At 40.7% G+C, this 6,000-nt stretch overlaps 1 protein-coding gene and 1 long non-coding RNA gene across 3 annotated transcripts in view; one reads left to right on the top strand and one right to left on the bottom strand.

Moving 5' to 3' along the window:
- Nucleotides 1-3,141: 3,141 nt before the first annotated feature.
- On the bottom strand, nucleotides 3,142-4,959 carry LOC140895526 (uncharacterized). The gene is made up of 2 exons (XR_012154232.2): nucleotides 4,860-4,959; nucleotides 3,142-4,198 (listed from the first exon to the last, which is right to left on the bottom strand). It is a non-coding gene; the product is annotated as an uncharacterized LOC140895526 (long non-coding RNA).
- Nucleotides 4,029-6,000, top strand: part of ZEB2 (zinc finger E-box binding homeobox 2) — a 131,591-nt gene continuing 129,619 nt past the window's right edge. For both annotated transcript variants that reach the window (XM_073305415.2, XM_073305411.2), the window contains exon 1: nucleotides 4,029-4,464. The gene's annotated coding sequence lies outside the window, so the exon portion shown is untranslated. The remainder of the gene's footprint in view (nucleotides 4,465-6,000) is intronic.

The following is a 6,000-nucleotide window of genomic DNA, read 5'->3' as shown; positions in this document are numbered from 1 at the left end:
GGGCTATCTCCCCTCGCAGCCCCTTTCTCATGATAATGAGCCCCTAGCAACACCTCAGCTGAGACTTGCGCCATCAGCACACAAGCGGCCAATAGCCCCCTTTTTAGCAGCCAGCCCCCCACAACCCGGAAACGGGGGGACGAGCTCACGTGGTTTTAAAGCAGGCGCTGGGCGAAAAGGAGCTGGTGCAGGGATGGAAGGGGAGGAGGGGGGTAGAGAGGGGTCTTTAGCTCACATGGCCCCTCATGTGTGATGGATGCAATTGACAAAGGGAAAATCATTGAAGGGAAGGCAGCAGCCCCGCCAGCGCTGGTTGCATTTGTGGCATCAGTCAGGCACAGTTTGTATCAATACAGAACAGGATCGTTTTATATGCCCCGAAGTTTCCTCTCTTTCACTTTTCACACAGGAAAAGTTGGGGGAGGAGGGAACTCCACCCAGTGAGCTGGCCTTAAAACTGGGTCTGATCCACCCCACCGGGTGCCTTGTGCAAAAATCTGAGCTGTGCTGTGCAAAAATGGATTTGGGTTTGTTGTTTAACTGGTAGGGAAGACATCATAATTGCAAAGTTTAAAATAAAGACAGAGATTCTTCATCTGAGGCTGTGTCGAGGGGGCTGATTAATTGCAATCTGCTTTCTACATTTATGAAAGAATGTGAGAGATGCATTGCCAGCACCACCCCCAATAAAGGCAATATCAATAGCCACTGTCATTATTTCCATATCTTAAAGAAGCTGCACGCCCAATATTAGTTCAGTCCAGGGCAGGAAATCATCTCCTGGATTAAGGCTAAATTCCTTCTCAAAAGGATTTAACTGATTGTTACATGTTTATGTCTTGTGGCCAAAATAAAAAAAAATAGCAGCCCCATATGATAAGTGTAAAAGAATGTCTAATAAAGACTTGTATGTTATGCCAATCCTAAGAAGATCAGAGCATTTTATCTCTGTGATCCTTATGTGCTGGGGGTGCTTTAAGAGTTACAGAAACTGTCAGATTGGGCGGTGGAGGAAAGTCTACAAAATTATGACCAGAGATTATTCGACAATACAAAAGTGTTCCCTGAAGCCCATGAATATAGCCTCACGGTCTGTTTTGCCTCTGTGAGTGTGTGTGTGTGTGAGTGTGTGGAGATCGATATAATATGATAAAACATCGACCGTGTGTGTGTGTGTGTGTGTGTGTGTGTAGATAGATATAATATGATAAAACATCGATCGCAGCATTATTGCAGGTTAAAGTAGAGCTTCTTTTAATCCATCCACCCACCCTCTCATTTTATAATCTGGAACTTTAGGAATAATATGTAAGGCGTTTGTAATGGGATTAATTTATTTTAAGAACGTGTTTCCATATAGGACATGAGTGACTGGAAATTGGACGACTCAGTAATTGGCATTCACTTTTTTTTTTTAACATATGCATCTAAATTCAGTTTGACTCTTTAAGGAATTAGCAGAGTGCCCTTGATTTATAGTCAGTGTCTTGTGGATCTGAGAGGATCTAATTCAAATTAATAATACTTTGAATCTGATTTCAGGATATTTGCACTATGCCACATATTTCATTAAGATATTATCACTCTCGTCCGTATTGGTGTATCTCTGTTTCTATCTATCTATAGTTATATCTAGAGACAGATAGATCATACATCTTCCAGCTAAATATTTTTGACATGCAATCAATAGTTATGCCAAAAGTTTTAGCACAACTAACCCAGTTCATCCTAGGAAAGGACAATAGAGCTTTTGCTCTCGCAGGGATAATTACAGAGCTCATTGTTATCAGTTCATCATATATTAATTTAAAACAATTCAATTTAAAAATATAACTGGCAGCTCTTAAGAAACCTGCTCTTTAATATTTATATGAGAGCCTTGCATAAGATATACACAGGCAAACTGTTTCATTAGCTATTTCATTAGGTCGTTTATACTAGAGTTACCAACGTTTTAAAGACTTTGCTCTTAATTTCGCTTATATACCCGACCTGGTAGAGACTTGACTTGGTGGTTTGAATTGGTACCTGGTCGGGTAGGCTAGTAACGTCCATTTATGGAAAGTTGTCAGATCTTTACTCGGTGAATGACAACAGAGAAGCAGCAGAAAAGCAAACTCAGTGAGCTGAGGATTTTATTTGGAACTCTTAAAAAAAGATTTTGTGGTTGTTGCTCTGAAATCTGCCTACACTAAAGACATCTCACGTTTCTAATAGCAGTCAGTTTATACTCATTAGATGCATTGACACTTACAGCCCCCAGATGTGTCCAAATCTTATACTGTAACCAACTGTTCAATCTTCCCTATTTCCCCAAAAATTGTGTGATCGGGCGATTGCCAGTGCAGTGCATTCAGATTTAATTTTTAAATCGGAGGGTAGCTTTATTAGCAGATAAAAATATTCATCAGATCTCTGAGGAAGCGATGATTTGCAAATGCACGTTTGATTTTTCTTTCTTTGCAATGTTTAATCATCAGAAAGGTGTGCTCTGATCAGGAGCATTTTTGAATGCAATTGCTAGTGACTATTGCTAGCATTACAATTCTTGCTTTAGGCACACATTCAATGCACAGTTCAAGAGCAGTTTATCTTAGCTTAATGTAAGTAAAAGTATAGTGTCGGATCAGTGTACCATTTGTTTCAGTTTACTTCGGGGGGGTGAGAAGTGCAGTAATAGATTTAACTCTGTCAAAGCAAGGAAATTCATACGAAGCCCGCTAATACAGCCCCTTGGGCAGCTCCACGTTTACCTTCAGAAAGATCATCCAAACATGTAGGATTTGAAGTTCATCTTTACATTGAGATTATGTAAAGCCCTTCCAAAGAAGGAACCGTATGTGGGTTCTGTGAGCAGCTGGGCATGAACTGATCAAGTCTCAGAGATTTTTTCCCCCTTTTCAGATAAACGCCTTTGCTGACCAAATTTGGCTGTCTTTAGTTACTTCTATATTAGTTTCCAATTATGTGCTGTGCAAACCAGCTTTTTGATAAACAAAACAGCAGAGCATTGGTTAAGAACACTTAAACTTCAAAAAAAAACATCCCCCTGGGAAGTGGGCTCTGAATTGGTTAATAATGTGCAGTACTTGCTAAATTGCTGACTTCCAGATGTGGAAAATATCTTTCTTGTTTAGGACCTACGTACCCTGATTGGATTACGACAGAAGCGTCACATTGGAAAGCTTTTGAGTGATGATTTAATTAACCATACAGTAGAAAGCTGTATTTGCCAGGAAACCCCTTCCAGATTTGCATAACCAATCCCTTCAGTGCAAAGGTGGAGTCTGTTTTAATATTATTATTATTATTATTTTATTATTATTTATTTTATTTTCCTATTTTAAAAACTGGTAAACTTGTTATCCCCACAAGTTCAGTACCACTCAGTCACTCTAGCTAGCTAGCTCCTTCCCTCCCCACCCCCAAGGGAAGAGAGACAGAAAAAGAGCCATTTCACCCCATGATCCATATCTGAGAACAAAACAGAAAGAATGTCAAATCTCACTTTTTTCTACAGCTATAACAAACAATTCAAATAAGATGGTTGAGCGTCGAAACAACAACAACAAAATGATCAGAAGTCAACTAGGTGCCTTTTTTTCCAGTTCAAATACAGCGTTTGGTTTCTACCCAAAATTTTGAGCTATGGTTTGCTCATCTGAAAGAAGGGGTGGAGGGGGGGACTGAGAAGGAGAAAGAGACTTTCCTGCTAGAAACCATGCTGAAAAAGCTACCCAAGTGAACGTGCCTGCAGAATCTGGCCATTAGAGCTATCTCTATAAAAAGAAGTAGGGATCTTGATTGAAAGACACAGGATCGCTCCCTTTAACTTTCAGCTCCTTTGAGTTATCCAGTTCTGTGAATGGTGTTCACCGTTTTCCGCCTTGTATCCAGTAGGATTTAGTGAAGAGGATAATGATGCCAAAGACTTGATGGTTGCGGGTGGGGGGGGAGGAGGGAGGAAAGGGAGCGAGGGTCGGAGAGAGGGAGGAGGGAGACAGAGCGGGAGGGAGGTGGAATTTCATTTCTTCCACTAAAGCGTTTGCGGAGACTTCAAGGTATAATCTATCCCAGATCCTTTCCCAGAGAGAAACTTGGCGATCACGTTTCCACATGATGCTCACGTTTGGTGCTCTTCAATTATCCCTCCCCACAAAGATAGGTGGCGTGTGTTTCAGGGTCTCTCCTCTCTCTCCTACAGAAAAGAAAAAGAAAAAAATGTCATTAGAAGAGGCGTAACACGTCAGTCCGTCCCCAGGTTTGTGTTTCCTGGAGTGGCAGAAAGAGATCAGTCCTAACCTGCCCAGCAGGAATAACGGTCCTTCCGACAACTCTTTGCAAGGCTTTTTACAAATTCTGCAGGAGCTGCATCTCCCTTCACCTTTTCTCCTCCACTTCGCGGCTTCTTCATGCTTTTTCTTCTCACCATTTCTGGCCAAAACTACAAACAACACTTCGCAGGTAGGTTCTGAATTTAAACAGTTCTTTCTTTCTTGTCTTTCCCCCCCTTCCCCCTGCACCGTCTCATTTCCCCCCCGTTTCTTTTCTTTTTTTTTTTTATTTCGAGTGTGGTGGCTTATTCAGCTTGTTTATAGTTGGGGAATCTCATTTTGAACTGAAATGTAAAGTCACTTGGCACCAGTTTCAGGAGGGGTTGGTTCTTTTATGGCGAACCGTTCTCTGCTGTTATTCCCCTCCCCGCCCCCCCAGTACCTGTCCAGACAGGTAGTAAAGGTGTCTTTTGCAAATATGACAGTAAAAGTTTTAGTGCACAGAAAAGAATTCATTCTTTCAAACAACCTCACTGCTCTTTTATTTTAAGATTCACATAGGATCATCTTAAAGTTTGCATGTACCTGTTAGTGATTTGCACGCACGGGGCATGCACAGGGAGCACGGTTGGACAATATTTTAGCTCCAGCCTGCTTTAGAAGTCCCAGCAAAGATGTGTTTCCCCAAACAGAAAGTTTGCTGTTTTGTCTGCCTAGTCGGTTTCATTTCTTTATTTTATTTTGTGAGGCTGGATGAAGTAACACCTCAGGTTCTGGGATCCCAAAGAAAGAAGTGAAAGTAGTGACTGGAACTTAAAAGTCGTTTACAAAAAATAGTCAATCCAGCTAGGAAGAAAACCGTCCTCAAGAACCCAAGATTGAAAATTATTGGCAACTTTTCTTGTTAATGCTAAGGAGCAGAGCAGATATTGAAATACATTTAAAACAATTCGCCATTGGTCGTTTTGCATTATTACTCCAATTGTCGAAGAAAGCTCACAGGTCCGGGCTTTTATGAATTTGTTTATCTCCTACCTACTTTCATATATCTTGTGCTTGATCTGTAATGATGATGTAGAGATTACAAAATGCAGAGCAAGAAATAACTAGCAAATATAAAGTTTTTGTACGTATTCGCTCAATCTCTCCCTCTCCCACACACATGCATCCATGTCCATAAAACTACCAGTTTACTTTCTCAACATGGATTCATTTGCTGTAGTCTGTGAGTAAACATACTGACCTTGTACAGACAATCTGCATATTCACATACACTTACCTGCACATAGATTTTTAAAGCAACCCTGTTTTATCATCAAAAGCCTAAGAAAGGCGAGTTCAGAGCCAATAAGACACAAGAGCAGCATACTTAACTGATCCATCCTGATGTGAATCTTTACTAAAGTTAAAATGGAAAAATCAAAACTAAATCCACTTTGTTACAAAATGTGTGGAGACAGGTCATCAATTTCTCGGTTTTGTGTAAAGCTTTACAGCGTAGGAGTAGACAATAGATGCTGAGGCTAGGGTGGATTTTGTTCAGAAGAGCAAGGGTTAATTGCCCTTGTTTTACAGTTTGCATCTGTTACATCTTTTATAGCCCCCTGTTTAAACTAATCCTCAAGTCAAAGCATCTTTAAAGCTACAGCATCTTCTCCAAGATAGACTCAGTTTCAGGAGCCTTATATCAAGCAAACCAAGTGCTTCCCCACTCCAGTTTTGACAG

The sequence above is a fragment of the Lepidochelys kempii genome, chromosome 11 (genome assembly GCF_965140285.1).
Source record: "Lepidochelys kempii isolate rLepKem1 chromosome 11, rLepKem1.hap1, whole genome shotgun sequence".
Lineage (NCBI taxonomy): Eukaryota > Metazoa > Chordata > Testudines > Cheloniidae > Lepidochelys > Lepidochelys kempii.
This window is presented reverse-complemented; position numbering and strand designations above follow the sequence as displayed.